This window comes from Euprymna scolopes, chromosome 18 (genome assembly GCF_053919585.1).
Source record: "Euprymna scolopes isolate OS-2025 chromosome 18, ASM5391958v1, whole genome shotgun sequence".
Taxonomy (NCBI): Eukaryota; Metazoa; Mollusca; class Cephalopoda; order Sepiida; family Sepiolidae; genus Euprymna; species Euprymna scolopes.
This window is the reverse complement of record NC_136499.1, coordinates 132,047,417-132,072,948: the sequence shown is the minus strand read 5'-3', so window position 1 is coordinate 132,072,948 and position 25,532 is coordinate 132,047,417. Positions and strand designations below refer to the sequence as shown.

At 32.7% G+C, this 25,532-nt stretch overlaps 1 protein-coding gene across 1 annotated transcript in view; it reads left to right on the top strand.

Moving 5' to 3' along the window:
• Nucleotides 1–25,532, top strand: part of LOC145297833 (uncharacterized) — a 1,294,147-nt gene that overhangs the window by 295,917 nt on the left and 972,698 nt on the right. The gene's annotated exons all lie outside the window — the stretch shown is intronic.

The following is a 25,532-nucleotide window of genomic DNA, read 5'->3' as shown; positions in this document are numbered from 1 at the left end:
CATCACACAAAAGCTTGACACAGAACTAATAGGGGAAATGTAAAAAAAAAAAAAAAAATCTACCAGGAAATTTTAACATCCAACATTTTCTAAGGTGTAATAATTAGGGCTATGACAACAGCATATTCTTTTCATTGTTTTTACTCTTGAGTATATATCCGTTGATATTTTATATGTTTTTATATAGACTGATGTGGTTCCCGGTTGATTAACTGTGTCTAACTGCGTCGGATATATACTCGAGAGTCAAAAGAATGAAAAGAATATGCTGTTGTCAAAGCCTTTGTAATAATAATGTGACTTTAGTTTTAAGCTTTTGTTAGTAATAAAAAAAAACTAATGTCTTCCGTAATTTGAAAGAAATCCAAATAATATTATTTGAATTTAATTATTCATTTCAATCTTACAACAAGAGTTCGTCCGCTAGTAGTAAATATATAGAGATTTGTAATGAATCGGAATTGGAGGAGGTAATTTATTAGAATCGTAAAATTATTGGAATCGTCCCATCACTTAAATATATATATTAATTAATTAAGATTGATTAATTACAAATAACTGTCATCAAGAAGCATTAAACGGGTGAGTTATTAAATGCAAAAATTAGTTTAACAATCATTTTATTGAAAACACAAAAGAGCGACATATTTTTATACCAATGAGAAATGATGAAAAGGTCATGTTCGTACCGATATTTTCTCATCATGCCTATTGCAAATTGAACAATTATATTTTACAAATCTTGAGTTTAAATTGGATATGTGCTAAATCTGTACTTTCTGCACTTGCTTTGAATGTTGGAAAAATTGACAACAATATTGGAACGATAATTTGCAATCATTCATTGAAAACGTAAAAACATTCAATCAACAACCATAAAAACAAAGTGTAGTATCTGTTCTGATACTTCACTTTTTCTGTCCTCGATCGGTGGAGGATAACTCCTTCTAGATTAAGGTAATTTTTATTTTTATTCCTATCCAGAGTACCCTTTATGGGGATCTGGATTTTCCCCACATTAAAACCGACTTTCTAACTCTGTCTAACTCTGCCCTCGTGGAGAGGCACATAAATAGTAATAACCGAATTGTGTTTAAGAATGTATAGATAAATGAGTGCAGCAAATTACATATAATCATATCTCAACAAATAACAAAACGAGCTATTCTTAAACTATGACCAGCCTACATAGCGTGACGAGTCAATTCATTGAAGGGTCAGACACACTGTAATGTTTTTGTTAATGAGCAATCAAAATACCAGAAATAAGAATTTCTTTATATACATGCGTCCTATACATACGTTTGGTGTGTTGATACCGGGTATTTTAGGAGATGACTGTGGTCAAATGGTTAATGCCACGGACTGGCGAAATTGATGTTCCAGGTTCCACAAACATCACTGTCGCTTAGGATGTTGGCAACCTTCGTATGGTACCTCGAGTAAATACCCTATGTCTTTCTAGAAAGAATTCTGACGAGAAAATATCGGGGAAACCAGTGCAAAATAATAGAATGTTCAAATCCATATCATATGATGATGATGATGACTGGGTATGTTTACCCCCTGCATTGAAAGAAATAGCGACAGCTAAGAGAGAATTTATGGAAACCACTAAAAAACGCATCGAAGCACAAAAATTAGGAACTCGTTACTTCTGGAAAATCTACAACAGTGTAGTAAATAATGGGTAATAAACAATTCCCCCACGAACCAACAATCACGAGGTTGTTTGCTCAGCAACCGAAAAGGCTAACATGCTTGCCAGTCGGTTTGCCTCAAACTCCACACTGGACCCTTCCAACCACCCCCTACCTGAATTTCCTATGTGGACAAACGCCACGCTAGACGATCTGATAATCACCCCTGCTCAGGTGCATGCGATCATAAAAAACCTTGACACTTCAAAAGCATGTGGACCCGATCTCATCCCAGCTGTGCTATTAAAAACGTGCTCAGCCAAAGTAGCTCCAGTTCTCTCCAAACTCTACAACAAATGCCTTAATGAATCTTTCTTTCCGGGCTGTTGGCAAACTGCTTCTGTGGTACAAGTATTCAAGAATTCTGGCGAAAGAACTGACCCATTAAATTATCGCCCCATTGGCCTCCTCTCACTTTTTGCCAAAATATTTGAAACCTTAATTAACCATGCTCTAGTCCATCATCTTACAGATGCTAAGCTTCTGACTGACCAAAAATATGAATTTAGACAAGCCCGTTCCACAGCAGACATTCTAACTGTAATCTCTGAACGTATATACCATTCAATGGACAAAGCGGGGGAGGGCAGAGCGGTAGCTCTAGATATATCTAAGGCTTTTGACAGGGTATGGCATGAGGGTGTCTACTGTTCCTGATATTCATAAATGACCTCATCGACAAAATTTCCTCTGAGATGGGTATATATGCTGATGACACCACACTCTATAACAGGCACGACAGGAAAACAAATGAACACATATTTAAAGAATTGGTAGAAACACTAGAGGATCACCTCCAATCTGTAGTGGAATGGGGACAAAAATGGATGGTCACGTTCAATACCGCCAAGACTAAACTAGTTTCATTTAATAATTACAAGAAACCTTCTCTACCACCTATAGCAATGGCCAACAACTCTTTATCTGAGAGTACGTCTTTCAAGCTCCGTGGCCTAACGTTCACAGGAAACATGAGTTGGAACAATTACATCGAGGGTATTGCCAGGACGGCTGCAAGGAAGGTGGGCTCTCTCTACCGTGCTAGAAAACTACTAACACTCGAAAGTATCCTGTACCTCTATAAGCCAACCATTCGCCCATGTATAGACTATTGCTGTCATATTTGGGCTGGCGCATCGGCTACTAGTCTCACGCTCCTTGACAAGGTTCAAAAGAGAGTCGCAAATCTGATAGGCCTTGAACTGGCATCTAAGCTTCAGCCTCTGTCCCATCGACGAAACGTTGCATCCCTCTCCCTGTTCTACAAGTATTTTAATGGTGAATGCTCTGACGAACTGAAAACACTTGTGCACGCACGACGTGAACACCCTCGACAAACCCGACAGGCTGCTAAATCCCACCCCCCACACTGTAGAGATCCCTAGATGTAAAAGATCTTTCTACTTCAGTAGTTTCTTCCCCAGAACCGCTAGACTTTGGAATTCCATTCCAGGTCCCTGCTTCCCCAACTGTACTTTCGTGCAGAAGTTCAAATGCAACGTGAACCAACATCTTGCTGCCCAAATCCCTACATAGTGCCCCAGTAGTTGTTGCCCCTTATATTAGCCCCCTACAACAAAGTGGCAATGTGCCTTGTTTGGGGTGAAAATGTAATAAAAAAAATTGTCACTATTTCGTTCTGCCGTGTTTCATGAATGGCCATCGATCGTTTCGTCTGTTTACCTAATACAAACAGAACTATTTTCATGGGAAAATACATGCAGAAAACATAATTCTTCAAAAACTATGTTTACAGTAAAAGAACGGTGTGCACTATATTGCTTGATGAGGGTACTTGAAAAATGGTGAGGTATTAACAAAATTTAAAATTCGGAAGTTATTTCTACCACACCCTATATATATATATATATATATATATATATATATATATATATATATATATATACACACTATGTTGTTGGATATTTATTTTTTTATTAGCGATTCTGTACTAATTTCTTTCTTTTTCGCTCCCTGAGCGTTTTATTATAAGAAAGGAGTTATTTGCCCTTTGTTTACCGGCCACGTTGTTTTTCAGGACGTATTACTTTTTTTTATTTTTTTTGTAATATGATTTATAAGAAAAAATTACATGCATAAAAGTAAGGTATCTATATGCATGCATGTTTCAGAGTGTACTCTTCATCAGTATAGCTAGACTTATTTGACAAGGATTGAACCTACAACCGCTCGATAAGTAGTATAGTGTGTTATCACGCGACCACCAAGCCTTGTGAATAATTATAATTAAAATAAATTAAAATAGTAATACGTCATAAAAAAATGTGCGCAAAAAAAATGTAAACAAAGGGCAAACAACTCCTTTCTTTTAATAAACGCTCAGGGCGCGAAAAATAAAGAAATTAGTATGGAATCGTAAATAAAAAATAAATAAAAATTCAACAATCATGCATTTAAAGCGATGAAAATCGTGCATAGATTTGGCAAGGTCCTGGTGGTGGCGTGGTAACACACTAGACTACTTATCGAGCGGTTGTAGGTTCGATTCTTGTCAAGCTATATAGTCTAGCTATACTGATCCGGAGTAAACTCTGAAACACGCACGTATATAAATGACTTACTTTTATGCACGTAATAATTATTAATAAAAAATAATTAATATGTATATATATATGTACATATATGTACACACATATATATATATATACAGAAACACACACATATATATATATATACAGAAACACACACATATATATATATACAGAAACACACACACATATATATATACACAGAAACACACACACATATATATATATACAGAAACACACACATATATATATATGTACTTTTGAGGTGTTTATACGCGTACTTTTATTCTCTTAATCATCCCTCCTTCTTTTCGTCGTTTCATGAATGGACATTAATCGTCTTATCTGTAAATAGAACTCTTTTCATGGAGAAATACGCACCAGGGTGGACGTTCGACGATTCTTTTCAAAGTTTTTTGGGAGATATTTTACTAAGGAGTAAAAGATTAATATTATCTTCTAGTTATTTACTCTGAAACTTTTAAAAAACAAAATTAGTGACGCAGATGGACAGAATCGCTACGTAAAATTCCAATAATATTATTTCTATTTGCGGTGTTTTGCTCGCGTAGCATCTCGAAAGAAAGGCTTTCTTTCCCTGTATCGAAAACCTGCCATCATTCGCCATCGTTCGACGTTGCTTGATTTACGTCACTTTTCCCTGCCAACTATCCATTTGCATATTAAGGTCCTCCTGACACGCACCTAATGTGGCGCCTATAAAAATTCACACTACCAAAGTTATTTGCTGGTGTCGTATGGCCCCGTGTATGTAACAGTACGAAAGCAGAGCATCTATAAGGCCGCCATTCGCCCATGTATGGAGTACTGTTGTCACATCTGGGCTGGTGCATCTGCTGCTTCTCTCACTCCTGGACAGGGTTCAAAAGAGAATCGTCAACCTGATAGGTCCTGAACTGTCATCTAGGCTTCAGCTTCTGTCCCATCGACAAAATGTAGCATCTTTCTGCCTGTTCTATAAATACTTTAATGGTGAATTCTCTGACGAACTGCAAACACTTGTACCTCCTCGACGTAATTACCCCCGACAACCCCGACAAGCTACTAAGACTCTTTCCTTTACAGTAGAGATCCCTAGGTGCAAGAAAGCCTTTTACTCCAATAGTTTCTTCCCCAGAACTGCGGGTCTTTGGAACGCCCTTCCGCGATTCTGCTTTCCCAACTTCACTGATATGCAGAAGTTCAAGTGTAATGTTAACAAACATCTTTCTACTCATCTCCCTTCATAATGACCCTGATAGAAGCCCCCCTACTTCAAAGTGGAACTGTGCCTTGTTTGGGGTGAAAATTGAATTAAAAAAAAAATCTGCCACGATTTGTAAGTGGATAACGAAATATATATTACGTTTAAAGTAAAACGCCACATTCCGAATGTCGCTTTAAAAAGTTCACTAGAAAACAATCAATTCGTTTGAGAAACAGATGGACTAATTGAGACAAGCACAAAAGCCACAGAACTGAAACTAGAAATGTAGAAAACAATATAACAGGAAATTTTAACATCCAACATTTTCTAAGGTGTAATAATTAGGATTGTGACAACAGTATATTCTTTTCATTGTTTTGACTCTTGAGTATATATCCGTTGATATCTTATATGTTTTTATATAGACGCATGTGGTTCTCGGTTGATTGACTGTGTCTAACTGCGACAGATATATACTCAAGAGTAAAAAGAATGAAAAGAATATGCTGTTGTCAAAGCCTTTGTAATAATAATGTGACTTGAGTTTTAAGCTTTTGTTAGTAATAAAAAAACTAATGTCTTCCATAATTTGAAAGAAATCCAAATAATATTATTTGAATTTAATTATTCATTTCAATCTTACAACAAGAGTTCGTTCGTCGTAATGATGACCATCTGCTCATCCTAGGGATAATGGATGACGCTGGGAGTTTGTTTAAAGTGAGATTAGTCTGCGCAGAGCCAATCTCACACTTTTGTCTCAACCAGTCTGATCTAGCGGCGTGACAGGGTCGAGACAAATGGACTATAAGTAAAGGGTTACCCCCCAAAAAAAACGGGCCCTTACTCTAATTAGGCCCCGTTTCTTAGTGTTTTGTCCGAATGAAATGAAACTTTGGTCATAACTAGTTTATTATATTCAAAACACCACATAAAAACACTAGGGTCTTTGGCCTTTTTTTTCTACGGCATACGTTCTAGATAGCCTTCATTTAGCTTTTTTTTTTTATTTCCCCTGTAGGATGAAGGAGGTGTCGGAAGTTTCAGTTTTATCCTACATACAGCGCCAGGTCTTTCTGAAATAGTTATCACATGTTCAACCTTGCTTAACCTCAGGGATCTGAAGATATCCAGTGTTTCCATGCTTTTGCTAATTATAAAATATAAAACAGAGAGAAGGACGATTAAAATAAGGATGTTATTATATTATAATATCTTTCAAGCCAAATAAGGCACAGTGCCACTTTGAAGTAGGGGACTACGATCGGGGACATTATGAAGGGAGATCAGCAGTCAATGGCATAATATAGTAATCGAAATTTGGTAAATTGGATTACTTAAGGGGACGGTTCATCAAGAATTTGTTTACGTTTGACTTGAAGACAACCAAATTCTAGTTAGGTGGAAAACAGGCAAACAGAATAGTGTTCCACAGGTGTGCGGTTCTAAGAAAGAAACTTTGTTCAAGGAATACTCCTTTATGAATAAATCTTTAGATTGTCTATGTAAGACATCCACAGCAAGAACTCGTCTTGTAATCAGAACTTCATGGATTTTTACCTTTCTCCTCTATGTGCCTAAAATCAAACATAATTTCTATGAAGAGGGTGTCACATATTACCAAGTGGTTGCGTCTATGCATGCTACAACATGGTCGTTTTCACATCCAATACTTACAAATGTTTATCATAAGTCGTCCTCATCAGAAGTAAAATGGGTTTTTTTAATAACGAATGTAACGATAACTGGATTGTTAACTTGGTTATGCCGTGGATTCAGTTGGGGCTTCCAAAGCACAATGAGGCCATAATCGAATCTAGAACAAGTTGGTTAGCCCGTCTTTTTTTTTTATTACTACTCGACCGTGTGTGGTTTTAAATCTGCTCAGGTAGATTGTGTTTATTATTTCAGAACAAAAAGATTAAAATAAACGAAATTGTCTTTGAATGCCACTTGCATTTGAGGAAATTGAGAACCAGGATCGGGGAAACGAATCAAGAGAACAAAATAACCCAGGAAGTAATGGATGTACTCGCTTCCAGCATTGCATAAATTACACATCGAAGAACTAGGTGCGTATGTTTGATTCAAAGCTGTAAAGTTGGCAGCAAATTGTATACCCTCACATTTGTTACCACTTTGTTTCTAGCATTTCAATCTTCTGACACCTCAATATTTTTAATAGGGGTTGGGTTCATGACATATATAATCTTTTTAAACGCAAGCACAAAATCGATGACAAAAATATAGCTGCGTGTATTGCTACTTCCTTGACGAACTACGAAATCTACTTCAAAATCTACTAGAAAGTGTTCTAATAACTTTCTAATAACTTTTCTGTGATAGAAGAGCACTTGCTAGTCTTGTTGGTTTTCTGCTCTGATTATAAGAACGGCGACATATTGATATAAAATAAAATAACACTATACATTTATTCTACATGACGGTTACCGATGGTTGATTATTACAAGGGAGATAGAAGGGAATTCGATAATTTAAGTCTTTTCAGACGGTATACTTTCGGTTGTAATTATTACCATTTATCGCCACCTGACATGCCCATTTTACTGTAGCTGCACCCGAGGGAGTTTTATTTGACTATCGTCGTTTTAGCCGATTGGCCTGACTTGGATTACACCTGTGTAACTTTGGCAAAAATGGCCTTTAAAAATTATGCTTTTAATTTTTCTTTTATTTGACAATTGATCAAGTTTGTTGCTTTGTAAGGTTCCTAATCTTTATTCAAATGACGTTTTGATAGTTAATGCTGTTGTATTGTCGGAGGTTCTAACTTTTATTACACCTGTGTAATCCTCATCCCTAAAACATTGACCGCAACTGGATCTTAACCCACAGAACTTCGTTCACATTTTGAATTGCTGTGTCAAGTAGCCATTGTACTCAAAATCAGTATCTGTAACCAGCTCCTTTTAGAACCCACAGCTCGCGGAAAATGGTTTTTCTTTCTTTTTTTTCTTTTTGCTATTAGAATCGGAAAAAAAAAAACTGGAATAAAAAACTTTGGCAGACATTCCCGAACACAATAAAATATTTAACCGTTTACATAAAGTCAACATTCTACCTCTCTCTTAATTTCTTATCCGATATGCAAACATTTAATGATTCCTAACATATTGACTGTTTAACTGCTTTTCTTTATCTAATTAACACAGCGTTCCAATCTTCCAACACAAATACAAACATAATTACATTACATTATATATTACAATTTCCTAAACTATTACAGATATCAACACTTATTACCCCTTTCTAAAAATACCCAAAAGCTAAAACGTTCAATATTAACATCTTCAGTTCGTTTTTAGCACGTTCTATTTTTAAAAAATGGACATACAATTTTCACATAATCACATATAAACTCACAAATCAATATTATCTATTTTCAAAAATATCAAAAAATGTCCGGCAAGCTGCAAAATTCAACATTTACCTTATCGAAAAAACATTTTATGTAGTCTATTTCCATTGTTTCAATCAACAGACTATTAAAAGTACAACCAGAGCGTGACAGTTCCAGGAGACGTGACAGAAACGGGTAAGAGGGCGAGGGAGTTATCCACGGCATTTAAGTGTGTTGCAACAATTTCGAAATGAGTTAGTGTAGACTTTTGACCCTCACTCACACCTTCAATCGCAACTCAACTACTATTTAAATAAATCTGCCCATAATTCCCACTGAGCCAATTCCTGAAGATGTGTAAATGAGTACACAACAAGTTAAAGTTAAAAAAGTTTTTTAAAAAAACGTGAAAACTTCGAGAACAAAATATGCTTAGACCATGCATTCATACCTTCGACAAATATACAAAATAGATAATATGAAAAATTAAAAAATATATATTACAAGACATACACTTTCTGTTGTATACATATATATATATATATAAATATATATATATATATATAAATATACATATATATACATATATATATATATATATACAAAGAGAGAGAGAGAAAGATAGAGAATGGGAGAGATAAGTATATAAATAAATAGATAGGGAGATATAAATTCACTTGCCATCCTTTTTGTAAAAGATGAATCACCTGATCGACGACTATGAAAGCAAGTAAGGACAACATAGTTTTATAATTATATTTTAATGCAAAGATGTAAGGGGTCGATATAAAGTGAAGCAAAATACATATATATATATATATATATATATATATATATATATATATATATATATATATATATATATATATACAGGGTTACAAGGTGGAACGATAAAATTGTCGTCCTAAAAAAAACCCAACCCTACAGTTTTATTTTAAAACATTTATTGACGAAATCAATTCAGGTAACTTGATTATGTAGTCGAGCTGACATATTTTTAATGTAGCTGCCTTCAGCCTCAATCCGCGATTCGATACAGGTCTATACATTCGGTGCATTTCGATGTTAATTTTCAAGCCGACTTCAAAGATGTGAGGTGGCATGATGTGGCCCTCACTTGAAACCTCACCAAAGCCCATAACCGTGGCTGGAAATTTCGTTGAGCTGTGATCTCAAGCGTTGAACCGTCCGGGTTTGCATCTTGAGGGTGAACTTGGGTCGGTAGAGAGAATTTGTTGTACAACGCCACATCTCCAATAACGCGTGTTGAACAGAGTGTCACTTTCAGATATGATAGAAGTCCCTCTTGAGATTTGTACGCAACTGCTCAGCGAGTAGATCGTCTTCAACAAAAAAAGAAAACGGTTTTCATCAAACGGAAATGGAATCATATCGTATTTCCCCGATCGACAATTATATCGGTCGACCCTGTATACATATAACACTTGAATAACACTTTTTTAATCACACAAAATACAAATATTTTTCCCGAAATATCATAGCATAATATACATCTATTATAGGAATGCAAATGCAAGCAAAATCTGATCTTTAAATTATCCATAAAAATACAAATATATTGTGTTAATAAAAGCTGAATCTGTATAACTTGTTTTGATCGTTATATGTGTTAATTTTATGCAGTTTTGTTGATTCCTTACACATTTGGCCCTGTCCGTTGGGCATTAGAATACGCCGACTGCCCCCCTGCAGAGGGTAAAAGTCCCTCAATGGGGGTCCTGAATATGACCATAAACTATATCCAGTAGTGAGGCCCCAGCTTGTGGGCTTTGGGGAGTGTGGAGCCACCCTTTAATTACCATTGCTCCCAGGTCCACTCTGACCCGGAGTGGTAGTACCTGTTAGGGTCCCAACTATGGGTTAAATAGAAACTGATTTGAAAACAACAAATATATTCTATTAAAAAAATTTTCTTCCGAATCTTTGGATTCGGCATTAAATAACCCGAAAAGGCTTGATATGCCGTAAAACAAAAACAACCAACCAACCAAATCCTTACACATTTGCATTTTATTACTTTCTCGAAAATAACACAAAACGTATGAAGATGACGACTAACCAACCAACGTAAGAATGATGCATATAGAAACAGCGAGACCAATCAAAAAGGGCTATTAAAAAATATAACCGAGCAACTCACTAGAGCGGCCGAACCTATTTTTAGTACATGTTAGCCAATATCTTAAAAAATTATCTGTTTCCATTTTACTTCCGGTTGCTCGTTCGTTTTTAATTGATTTGTTCGGTACCGTTTTTGTTTATTGAATTGCTATGTGAACATACAGAATACAACGCTCAGAGTTGATCGCCTGTGATATAACCATTGAATGTTCGTCTAGGCGGTGTAGCACGTCCTCCTTTTTTACGTTCAAAGAGACAGGTACTCGCAGTTATGCGTAAGTTACACAAAAATGCTGGATTTTCGGAAGGGTGAGTAGTCCACAAGGCAGGGGAGGTTTGAAGTTTGAATTTACCTTCTCCAGAATTAACTGCTTTCCAAGCACGATGAGATTAAACTCCTCGAAATATTAAAAGTATTCCAGATTTAACTGAACGATGAAGCAAAATTTTAATGCGCGTTTCTGTGTAGGAGCTAACCATTCAAACTTGTCGGCTAAACATTCACGGGGAACATGAATTAGAACAAATTAATTTCAAAATCTTCTGTGAAAAAGGGAAATCCCCTCAACCGTGCTAGATGATGACTCACAGATGAGAGTAGTCTACCATTCGCATAAAAAGGAGTATCGTTGCCACATATGAGTTGGTGAACCTACCACTAGTTTCTCTCCAGTAGACAAGGTTTAAAAGTTTTCAATCTAAAAGTCCTTGGAATATAAAACAAGTTCCAACACTTGTCCCATCGCCACAATGTTGCATCCTTATGCATGTTTTACAAATATTTTAATAGAATATGTTCTGGCCAACCAATAGGACTTATACCCCCTTGACATACATAGTCCTGATTTATCCGTTAGGCAGCAAAGTTCCACCTCTTCACTGTTGAGATTTCGAATTGACTTCTACTCCTGTAAGTTCTTTTCACAGACTACTAAGCTTTGGAATTCCTTCCTTATTTCCTGCTTCCCTGACTTTATAAACGTGCAGCATTGCAAATGCAATGTGAACATTCATCTGCTGCTCATATTCTGACCAGTATATCATACACGTTCCAAATAGAAGCCCCCTTACATTCACGTGATAATATCCCTTGTCCAGGATGAATAAGATTTTTTTTTAAGTGCGTGCTATCTCCAAATTACCCAAATTCAACATTTGAATAGAATGTCAGATTGTTGTTCGTATTCTTCAATATAATAAACACAGAATATAAAACGCTACCGTTTCAACAATGGCGCCGTTAAAATATGCGTGACTCTTTAAGCGTCACCAATTTTCTACCTGACTAGACAAGAAAAACCATTGAAATTAAGAACAAAATTCTGAATCTAAGCAAAACAACAACAAATTTTTTTTTTTTAAATATAGGACAAAAAAATATAACAAAATGATTCCAGACAATTTGATGGAATAAAGGCGATATTTTACAAAATTATCGAAAAATACGGAAATTACTGAAGATCTACAGTTAAGAAAGAAATGATATCGGACACATAATGTAATGTTTCTAAAAGCCAGGAACATAATTTTCCTAATCCAGGAGTTCGAATTCAATATAATGATAAAATAGAAACGAAATTATATATATAGCAAGTAAACATGACGATAATTCAATATCAAATAATAAGATGCGTTACAGAAATGCCATCTTGCACAGGAAAAAAAATCAGCTGGCTATAAAAAGTATCGAACAGATATAATTATAAATCAATCGAATCCGATCTTGACAGAGTATAATACTGCCTTCGAAATATAGAAACCAACCCCTCTTTTCAATACTATTTTCTCTTTCTCGCCATAAAGACGTTGTAAGTCACTCTTTGCCTTATCGTTATTTTCATGGTAGGTGCTTAACTGTGATTCTGTCTACGACCCTCGTCCCATCGAATATTCGCAGTAAACACTCTTCCAAGTATTGAACAGGTGTAAGTAAATGTAAGTCAATCCGAGTCGAGCAAATATCATTCGATATTGACAGGGTTCAAAACGGGCTTCGAAATCTCGTGGGCGAAAAGCTATTTTAAATTTCAAACGTGTTTTCACATCTGGACTAGTGAATCTGCTGATATTTTCTCTCTGGTTCATTTGAATTACAGTTTAAAATACAAAAGTCAAGCATCGTGGCTCAGTTCTGCTCTAAATAGAGATTTCGAAGAAATACTGTTGTTTTTATATGCCTGCCTTTCTGCTTATCCGGTGATAATTGCTATCATTTAAGTTTTACATGAAAAAAGTCAAGTATCAGGTTTGAATTGTGCTTTATACAGAAACATTCATATTAAACGCGATCCAGTCATGTCAAATACGCTACTGTTGATGTTATACACCATGCCTTTCTGCTTGTGTTATACACCATGCATTTCTGCTTGTGTTATACACCATGCATTTCTGTTTCTTAAATGCACTTGTTATATTAGTCTGCATAAAGTGTTAATTTTGGTCCAAGTCGCCTGTTAATTCTTTCATCACCTATACAAGAACACTGCCAGATACATAAAGTACGTTTGTCTTAAATTTCATAAAAATCGGCCCAACTATTTCAGAGTCCATAGGAAACGAACTCACACGCACACACTCAACACACATAAACACACAGACAATTTTAATAATAGTATACATGTAAGAGAGCGCGGATGAGCAGGTGTGAAGGTATTAGGAACAGCCGAAGAATGAATGGTTAGTGAAGGCATTAGAAGCAGCAGCAGACATTTTAAGCGCGTATGCAAATAGGAAAGTGTGCGTGGGCTTGCGTCAGAAGAAAAATAAAGGAGAAAATACACCATGTGGCGATGAGAAGAAAATAAAATGCGAATCGAGTGAGATGGACGTGTGGCACGCAGTTGTAGCAAGACTTTTAAGCACGTGTCGAGACGGCGGTATTTTTTTATATCATGGCAGAAAAATTAACAGTTAGAAGAACAAAAAGCAGGCATTGTTAGGAAAGAAACCGTAATAAATGTTTTTTTGTTAAGACAGAAAGAAAAGCCGAGTATATAAGATAGAACGATAGAAGAATCAAACTAGCGAAAAATATTTCAGAGCATCTAGATGAACTCTACTATAGTCATCATGAGTCGTTACACCATCAAGGGTTGATATTTATTGTATTTTATATATATATATATATATATATATATATATATATTAAGTGATGTGATTTATAATTTAAAATTTGAACAATTAAATTTCAACCAAATTAAAAATCCGTTTCATAAGAAGGAACAACAACAAAATCAATTATCTGTACGATCGTTTCGGAAAACAATGCTTTTTATTGTGGTAAACATCCAGTTACGAACAAAAATTACATATAGTTTTTTAATAAGCAAGGTCTCCTCGTCAGCAAATTTTGAAGGGTTTTTATTAAATCTAAAAGACACCATAACTAAACCTAGCATTAAAAGTAAGGCAGATGTATCTGAAAAAAAAATTAAAATAAAAGGTCTGAATTTAAAGTTGATAAGAAGTTTAATATAGGTTATAGATAGAAAAAAAGTAAATATAGATTTGCATTTGAATTATAAATTTGCCTTGAGTAAAGTATTAAAAATATATATATGCATATATATGAAAAAATAGACACACATATACATAGATAGAGAGGTATATACATAAAAATATAGGTATAAAAATTTACCTTATAATTTTTCGCCTTTTGAAATCAGGAACTATGGTTAAAATACTCATATATGTTTGCTAGAGTTTTTCGTCTCAGGTCACTGATCTAGTTGGCCGTTTCCTTTTAAATTAAATACATTGTATACTCCATAAACAGTTCAAACTTGAAAGATGGACTATACAGAGATGATGCACTTTTCATAACCAACTCTACAAATAATAATTACGAAAAAGCAATTAAAGCTCTACATAAATTATTTAAAAATTACGGACTTAGTATAAAAATCGACCCCAATAAAAAAATTGTTAATTTCTTGGACATAACTTTAAATCTTGAGAATTCTACCTTTGAACCCTATCATAAACCTAACCAATGCCTACTATATATCCACGATGAATCAAACCACCCTAAATCAATATAAAAACTAATAGTTCCCAATATCGCTTTAAAAATTTATAGACTGTCTTCTACTAAATCCATATTTATTAAAAACGAAAAATATTACAATGAAGCCCTTAAAAACTCTGGATATAATTCACAAATTAAATTCATAAATAAAAATGATAGAAACATAAACTGCATTGAAAATAAACCTATTAAGAGCGTAATAACATATAATATCGCAATGTCTTCCCGTATGCGAGTTAAGAAAAATAACCAAGAGACAAAAAAAGATAAAACCAAACCACAAATATTAGAGAGTTATTTTTAAAAGAATGTTTGTGCGTTGAAATGCTATGTTTTATTAGGCCAGATGTGGAACCAAAATATATTGCCTCTTGCTTATTGTGATTATTTTCTGGTAGGTCTGTTGTTGGATTATTATATGGTGGGCTTATTTGTAATTGATCGGTAGATTGGTTTAAGTTGGTGTTATTATTTAATCTGGTAGTTGAGTTATGGCTGTTAATAGGTTCATGTAGATTTGGAGTTTTTGATACTGTGCAGCTATAGATAACATTTTTAATTTTACATGAGCCTTGTAGGGGACATTTATTTTTTCTTCTACAGTTACAGTCCGATGTATTTTGTATAGTTGCATTTTGTAGCTTATTAATTTTCTTATTATTAGAGCTAATTATTTTCTGATGAAGGTTAGGCATAGTAGAGTAAGAGACTTTAATTGTGTTCTTATTGAAAATTTTATTATATCTATGGGGGCTTTCAAGTTCTTATCTAATATTTAAAAAAATTCTCTGGCTATGTTTGTCTCTAGGTTTTTGGAATATGGAGGGTTGAACCATAGGGTCTCCTTATGTCTATTCTCACGTTTACGGGTTTTGATTTGCTGTTTATTTGTATTATTATCTAATATTTGTGATTTGGTTTTATCTTTTTTTGTCTCTTGATTATTTTTCTTAACTCGCATACGGGAAGACATTGCGATATTATATGTTATTACGCTCTTAATAGGTTTATTTTCAATGCAGTTTATGTTTCTATCATTTTTATTTATGAATTTAATTTGAGAATTATATCCAGAGTTTTTAAGGGCCTCATTATAATATTTTTCATTTTTGGTAAATATGGATTTAGTAGAAGACAGTCTAGAAATTCTTAAAGCGATATTGGGAACTATTGATTTTAATATTGATTTAGGGTGGTTTGATTTATCGTGGATATATAGTAGGGATTTGTTAGGGTTATGATAGGGTTCAAAGGTAGAATTCTCAAGATTTAAGGTTATGTCTTAGAAATTAACAATTTTTTTAGGGGCGATTTTTTTAACTAAGTCCATAATTTTTAAATAATTTATGTAGAGCTTTAATTGCTTTTTCATAATTTTTATTAGTAGAGTTAGTTACGAAAAGTGCATCATCTCTGTATAGTCCATCTTTCAAGTTTGAACTGTTTATGGAGTATACAATGTATTTAATTTAAAAGGAAAAGACCAACTAGATCAGTGACCTGAGTCGAATCCGTCGATCCCATTAAAATGTTGAAGTGGTTAGGGGTATTTTTCCTGGTCCAATATTTATTATCAAATGTTATTAAAGACTGTCTAGCTATAAGTATTAGTTTAATTTCGTCTTGAGTTATATTAGTTAATTTTCGTGCCATTAATAGAGATTTATTTAGTAGGATAGGTGATATAGATTGGTAATATGATTCAATGACTAAAGAAAGAAATTTAACGTTATTCTTATCTTGAATGTTAGAAAACCAGTCGATTACTTGGTTGGAAGATTGCCATAGTGGGTATTTTATTATGGATTTAATTTTGGGGATAATTCTATCTAATATGTTTTTACTAACCGGTCCTATATCTGATTTCGAGGGGAAAATGAGTCTATTAGTAGGGTTAATATTAAAGCTGTGTTTGTGGTCTTTTAAAGTAAATCTTATGAAACGGATTTTTAATTTAATTATAATTAGATTTTTAAATTTTAAATTATAAATCACATTACTTATTATTGAATTAGCTCTAGGACATTTAACTATCGAGCTTATTATATATCTAAATTACAACGAGCACTTTCTCTTTCCTGTATTTTAATTAAACTAGTAATTTCACTGTTACATTAAAATACACTCAGCTCTTTAGACTATTGTTCTAATCTCCTTTAAATTATATATAAATATATATATATATAATATACCGACTTAATTTACTCACATAAAATTAATATACGAAAGTATAGATTTATGCGTAAACTTTAAGTATTTACTTCAAAACTGTTCAATACGTAGGTAGTGCTAGTTAGTAAGTTATAAAATGTATATGGCGATTAAGCTACACTGAATATTCCCCGTTTCATCCACTCTAGCATTCTTCAGGCTTATGTGTATGTATATATATATATATATATATATATACATATATATATATATATATATATGTGCAAGTATAAATGAAATACTGAAGTGCAGTAAGAATACAGATTGTATAATACTGTAAACATGAAGATAAAATAAATATATTAGTATCAATATTTATAAGACAATCCCAATCAGATAAAGAAAGCTCCATATGCGACATAGAACAATAATATGAATGGAAAGTTGTGGATAGAATTACAAAATTTATTGTTCGATAAAAAATACAAATAATTATTAAAACTTTTCCTATAAATCGCTAATCATATCAGAAGAATTTTTTTTACAAATATGTATATATATATATATATATATATTTATTCCATATTGTTATGTATATATATTTATTTCATATTTATATTTATACTAGACGGAGGGGGTACCCGGCGTTGCCCGGGTGTTTGTAGGAATGTGTATGGGGGGATATGTAATAACGGAAAAACCAAAAAAAAAAAAAAAAAAAACAGCGAAAAAAAAACCGCTGTGTGTATAAGGGAGGGGAAGTAAACTAAAGAATAAGCGCAGTAAAAAAATAAAGAAACGTTGCCCGAGTGTCTAAAGATGTAAAAAAAAGCAAATAGTTTTAGTCGTGAGGCTTGATTGAACCCGGGAGCCTTGACGCGGAGGTGAAACAAACTCCAACCACTTAACTGTCTGGGCCAAGGGTAAGAGCGTTAAAATAAGGCTTATAAAGCGAGTGAAAGAGGTTTGATTGACAGATAGCCATAAATGAGGTCATCGCGGGAGGTGTACGAGATGAAGTAGCAGTATTTTATTTTTTTGTTTTACTTCACATTAGCGTTTATTAAATTACGTATTTCGTTTCCTGTCAAGACATCTCTATCCGTCTCTCTCTTTCTTTCTCTCTCTCTGTTTGCGTTTGTGTATGTGTGGGTGTGTGTGTGTCTCTCTCTTACTCTAAAGGCTGTTACTAAAAAAGGAAATGGCGTCTGGCTTTTTTTTTGTAAAAACTTCGATCGTTAATATTTTTTGTAAGCGTATTTTTTTTTACTTCACATTTTTGGCTTGTTATTTTTCGTTTAACTATCGTATCTAACTATTTTTAATGTGCTAATAACTTTGGTAACGTTGCCATAGCGTAGAAGTTCATAGTTTTGCTTGTGTGAGGGTTAATTTTTTTTTACCGATAACAACATGTTTTTTTTTTAATTCAGACTGCCATTAGAGCTTACTGACATCAAGATCACGTGACATGACTCAGCGTGTTTTAAATACAAGTTGACCCAAAATAAACGGCCCCGTGTATACTTTATGTAGAAGAGTTGGCGCCCGTATTTTTGGGCAGTTATAAATCGATTTAAAAATATGTAATGTTAAACATTAAAATGTAAATTTTTGGGGGCCCCCTGCAGTAAATTGATCAGTTGACGCACTACTTATGGTCCTTTTGAGCTATTTTCGATATTTGTCGTCCGGAGGGTGGGGCTTTAATATGATACCAAGTTTGTGAATTTTTGTCCAGTCGGTAAAATTCTCTTAGCAAATACACAAACATACATACATACATACATACATACATACATTTTCGCTTTTATATATATATATAGATATATTTATTTTATATTTATATGCATATATATTTATTCTATATTTATTCTATATTTATATTTTATATTTATATGTATATATATATATTTATATGTATATATATATTTATTTTATATTTATATGCATATATATTTATGTTATATTTATATGTATATATATTTATTTTATAGTTATATGTATATATATATTTAGTATATATTTATATGTATATATAATAATTTTATATTTATATGTATATATAATTTCATATTTATATGTATATATATATATTACATTTATATGTATAATATTTATCTATATGCATTACATTTTATATTCATATGTATATATTAATTTTTTATATTGATATATATTACTATTTTATATTCACATATATTACTATTATTTCATATATATATGTATATATCGTTATTTTATATTCATATGTATTATTATTTCATATATATATATATGTATATATCAATATTTTATATTCATATATATTATGATTTCATATATATATGTATATATCATTATTGTATATTCATATATATTATGATTTTATATTCATTTATATTTCTATGTATATATATATATTTATTTCATATTATATATTTATTTATATGCATAATTTTTTTACTCATATATATATATATGTTATTTATATATATATATATATATATATATATATATATATATATATATATTAAATTCATATATGTGCAATTAAAACGTTTGTTTTTATATTCATATATCACTATATTTAGTATTTCATTTTTGGGCATCCTTTTACACACTCTTTCTCTCTCTCTCTCACACACACACACACACCATATTCTGATTAGATCACTATGGCTGACGTAAAAAAACATTTAAAAATAAAATGATTAATTTCAACTTTATTTCACGCGGTAAACGGTAGCCGAATGGATACGGTCTTTGATAATACAGCCATCGAGGGCTTGTGTCAACGGGTTTAAATCTATCGACTGGTGTAAATCGTGACGCCCTGTACTGAAGATTCCCGATAGGATGGAACACTAGTGTATGTAGGTATTTAATTATTATAGTAGATAATTATATGCATACATACATCAATATATATATATATATATATTATATATATCATAATTATAGGAATTTAAAATTTGTGATTCGAAAAAATTAAATGTATAAACCTTGAAAACTCATGGGTTAAGGAATTTTATTTTACTATACGCACTCTATGTCTTGCATACAATAAGATTTCTATATCAACATTTAACTTTTTCAAATCACAAATTTTAAATTCCTAAATTATTAATTATTTGCTCTGTCTTGTAAATTGAGCAATTTTATTAAACTGGGATAGTCTTATATGCGATATTATATCAAATCACATTTGGTAAGACCAATAATCACTGGATTTGCACACCAGTAGATATATTGTATTTCATTAATCTGAATAATTATATATATATATATATATGCATATATATATATAGTAATTCATAAAATATATATGGCAATTAAGCTACACTGAATATTCCGCGTTTCATCCACTCTAGGACTCTTCAGGCTTATGCTCTACCTACGTATTGAGCACTTTTGAAGTAAATACTTAAAGTTTACGCATAAATCTATACTTTCGTATATTAATTTTATGTGATTAAATTAAGTAGTTATATATATATATATATATATATATATATATATATATATATATATATATATATATATATATATATACATTAGGGGGAGGGTCACCCAGATTTGCACTTTAGTAACTTACTCTTAAATATGATACTGAACAAATTAAAAATATACTAAGGTTAATGTACAAAATGTATAACAATTTTTTTTCAATTTTAACCCAATTCGGACTACTTTAAAACTATTTTAATCTGCTAAATGTCCATAACAGAACGGTCCACAAAAAAGCCAATCATTTGAGGCCCTAGTGCCGCCCTGCAACTTTTAGTTTCGCGAGAGATATAGTTTTAAGATATAGAGACAGACAGACAAACAGACAAACACAGTGAGGCTTTTTTATATATAATTTTAGAGCATTAGTCCGAATAATCCAAAGTTTAAGATACACTAAACCTCATATAAATAATGATAACCATAATAATTTCAAAGTAAACATAAACTTAAAAAGTGATTCAACCAATCGCGTTGAGACATAAGTTTACACATCTTGGAGTTTAACAGAATCTTTTTCAGAAATGCTGTTCGGTGCAAGATATAATATGGTTCGATTAAATAAATTGAGAACGTTTTGGAAAAACAATTAGCACGAGTTTATTCGGTCATCGTCTGGGAGAAACGGTTCACTTTCTTCCTCTTCTTCAAAACAGCCGGTGTCATAAGCAACCGACCTCAGATAAGTGGGCAATTAATCAAACTAAATAAATCGATTTCTCATCATTGAATTAATCAATGAAATGTCGACTCGGCTATTCTTTAATCATATTTATTCGTTTTAATCATGATAATATTTTTCTATAGCTTTCTTGCACTGACTATATATATATATATACATACATATATATATATATATATATATATATATATATATATATATATAGCCAGTAGAGTTTAGTTTCCTAGAAGTAAATCCAATGAAACAACACGTGTCTACCAAAATAGTGCTCAATGAGTGAACAGAGCAGGTATATTAATTTTATTTTATTTGTTTGTATAAATAAAATTAATATATATATATATATATATATATATATATATATATATATATATGATGAGTTTTTTTTTTTGGAAAAAGAATTCCAACAGAGTGCTCAATTAAAAGGAAAATCATTTATCATCGTTTTTAGCATATGTTTACGATACAACAATTTTAAACTATCAGTATATATATATATATATATATATATATATATATATATATATATAATATTTTATTTATATAATATTTTTATTTATATAGACAGATATTGCATATTCGCTACACTGAACATACAAATGTTTTGGTGCAAATTGGTTTATTGGTATATTTTTAAATTTAATTTAAATTGGTATATATATATATATATTTACATACATATATTCACATACATACACACACACACACACACACACACATATATATATATATATATATATATATATATATATATATATGTATATATATATATATATATATATATATATATATATATATATTACATTTTCACCCCCAAACAAGGCACATTGCCACTTTGATGTAGGAGGCTACTATCAGGGACATAATCTACAGGGGTACTATGTGGGAAGTTGGGCAACAAGATGTCGGTTCACGATACACTTGAACTTCTGCATGTCAGTAGAGTTGGGGAAGCAGGAACCCGGAATGGAATTCCAAAATCTAGCAGTTCTGGGAGAGAAACTACTGGAGTAGAGGACTCTCTTACATCTAGGGATCTCTACCGTGAAGAGGTGTGATTTAGCTGCTTGTCGGGTTTGTCGGGGGTATTTACGTTGAGAGAGTACAAGTGCGTGCAGTTTGTCAGAGCATTCACCGTTAAAGTACTTGTTGAACAGGCAGAGGGATGCTACATTTCGTCGATGGGACAGAGGCTGAAGCTTAGATGAGAATTCAGGACCTATCAGGTTGGCGACTCACTTTTGTAACCTTGTCTAGGAGTGAGAGACAAGTAGCAGATGTACCAGTCCAAATATGACAACGATACTCTATACATGGGCGAATGGTGGCTTTATAGACGTACAGGATACTTTTGGTCGTTAGTAGCTTTCTAGCACGGTAGAGAGATCCCACCTTCCTCGCAGCGGTCCTGGCAATGCTCTCAATGTAATTGTTCCAACTCATGTTTTCTGTTAACGTACGGCCGAGGAGTATATATATATTTATATATCATCAGTGGTGAGAAAACCGGACTAGTGTGCTCAATGTGTAGCCAGAGCAGTATATAGGAAATTTATTGCTGTGAGTCCAGAATTAATTTACATATTGTTTCCGCTAGAAAGATATCCTCAGAAGATGAGGAAATATCCAACCACCTTCGTCAGAATTCATAGATGGACACTAGAGTACATCTATGAATGCTGATGAAGCTGGTTGGATATTTCCTCATCTTCTGAGGATATCTTATATATATATATATATATATATATATATATATATATATATATATATATATATATATATACGAAATTTATTGCTGTTAGTCCAGATTTAATTTACATAGTGTTTCCGCTAGAAGTCTCGTGTCGCGGGGTTCGAATCGTTCGACTGGTAGTAATCGTGACACCCTGCACTGAAGAATCCCGAAAGGATGAAACACTAGTGTCTGTAGGTATTTAATTATTATAGAAATAAAATAATTATGACAGCCCCTTTAAGAAATTCGTTTCTTATCGTTGAGCACTTTCAGTTGAATTAAAAGTCGGTCAATTTAGCTCTTATGCGTAGATCATCGTATAACGATTTGATCACTGTCTGTCTGACGTAATGAACATTTGAATTAAAATGTTTAAAAATTCAACGCTATTTCACACGGTTAATGGTAGCCGAATGGATACGGCCTCAGCTAATCGAGCCAGAGATGTCTCTTGTCGCGGGGTTCGAATCGTTCGACTGGTAGTAATCGTGACACCCTGCACTGAAGAATCCCGAAAGGATGAAACACTAGTGTCTGTAGGTATTTAATTATTATAGTAATAAAATAATTATATATATATATATATATATTTGTACAATGATTTATTAATAAATCATTGAGTCACATACGTTCTAACGCAATAGGCAATTAGATGAAGCCTAGAAATACTATTTACTCCATAAAGCCGACAGTACATTCACGGAGACAGGAACTTCACATTTAACCTTTGATTTGACAGCTGCTATCAAATATGATATAGAGAATGGTATATGAAAGGCAAAGTAAGACATCCGCATAGACGGGAACCCCCTGCTAATATACGAATAAAAATAAAAGTAACGGTTTGAAAGGTAGGAGTATGTACCTGCTCTATCCTTATTTCAATAACAGTTGATCGGCCCAGCTTTAATCTATAGTCATTTTTATAAAATATTCACAAAAAAACACCTGCCTTGCTACTATCAATAAATTTTCATTATTATGTCCCTCAAACTAAATGAAAATTGCAAGAACAAACCTTCTTTCTTTATTGCGGAGCACAATACTAGGAGACTGCTTCTAAGCTGAATAAAACATGGTCGTTTTCAAGTCAAGCGTAAACAATATCTTCTTTATCCTTCCTTGTAGAAAATACATTTATACTCTATTTCCACCATTACCGTTCATCACGGAGTTCGCTATTCAATCATTATCTGGATTATTAACCCGTAAGGAGGTCGGTTTCTTCATTATGCCAGGGCAACGCCGTAATGCTAACACTTTTATTCATCTATGTTAGGAAACGAATTCTAAATAAATAAAAAAATTCTGTTTAGCTTAGTTTTCTAACGCGACAAAAAGTTGCGGACGACTCCGCAAGTTTGAGCGGTAATTCACTCAAACTTTTCACATTGACATTGGAGAAACGAATTTAGTATTAATGATTAGGTTCTAAGATAAAAATAGTCAAGAGGTCAAGTTGAGTGACAGTTTATTGCGAAATTGATTACGTTGAAGAGATACATATGTATCCGGCCAATGATGCATTCGAATTTGAGTTGATTCAAGCTAACACTAACATAGTTTATCCATACAGCGCTGTTCATCTATCTATCTATCTATCTATCTATCTATCTATCTATCTATCTATCTATCTATCTCTCTCTCTCTCTCTCTCTCTCTCTCTCTCTATATATATATATATATATATATATATATATATATATTAGGCACCGCCAAAACGGGGGGGGGGGGTAGGTCAGTACTTTTTGACGGACCGTCTTTTTAAAAAATCTACCAAAAATCAGGTAATTATCCGATCAATACGAAATTTTCAGCGATTATTAGGAGAAGAATGAATTTTATAACAGTGTACTTATTTTTCATAAACGATATTTATATATATATTTCTTTTGCTTACAAACCCCCCCTTGTTTTGAAGTGGGAACAAATATGCTTAAAATAATCATCTTCAACTGAACACAACATATTGTGTTATTGTAAGGGACAGAATTATAGATTTAAAAAAAATTGTTTGTATACCTTACTTTGACGTCTAAATATCAGAACTTCGATTGTGTTTAATTATCCCGCTTTTGAGTTTTGAAGTGTGAAATTCGGTGAATATGTTAAGTAAAATAATTAATTTAAGTTAAGCAAAAAAAAAAAAAAAAATGTAATATTTATACGAAAAAAGCCATTTAAAAATTTTTGATAAATAAATTAACAATATTTTTTTAGCCAGCCGAATAATGCATGCCCATTATTAAACAGAGAATGCTTTGAATAATCGATACAAAAAAAAAAAAAAATTCGATAAATATTGTGCCCTTTGTGTTAAAAATAGCATCATTTTTTTCGATTTCGTTTGAAAACGTTTGCTGCCTTTCGACTACGGTGGACCAAACGCGCTGAAATAATTTTTTTTTATTCTGCTTTAAATTGCCCCCCCCCCCATTTTGGGGAGCCTGGCCCCCACACACACACACACATTAAAAACCAAACTCATA